Raw genomic sequence first — 441 nt, 5'->3', positions numbered from 1 at the left:
CAGCAGCCTAAAAGTAAAATGACACGTCAATTGACGTTATTAATCGCGCTAGTATGCAATCTAGACAAATTTCACCGTTTTTTTCCAGACTTTAGAATAGGATATATAAAGGTGCCTGATATATATCAAGTATGTCCTCTTCATATGGTTCAAGGTGCGCGCATCGTCATTCCTCGAGGACATAGTCCCAAGCACCTATACTTAGGCTCGATCTCACCATGCATCCGTCTCTGTATGCGCCCGTGTGTCCAAAGCCTTTCTCTGAAATCTGCGCACTCAAATTCCTTCAACCTGGCACGGGGATGATACACTGATACGTACGCACATATATGCACGTCATTTTAATTTGTTTCACAATATAATAGACGCGGCTCGACAGATCTATTTTTAAATTTATATACGGACAATATACGCATGTTAATTTATGTTGCGGCACGATTT

This window comes from Ptychodera flava, chromosome 1, assembly GCF_041260155.1.
Source record: "Ptychodera flava strain L36383 chromosome 1, AS_Pfla_20210202, whole genome shotgun sequence".
NCBI lineage: Eukaryota > Metazoa > Hemichordata > Enteropneusta > Ptychoderidae > Ptychodera > Ptychodera flava.
This window is presented reverse-complemented; position numbering follows the sequence as displayed.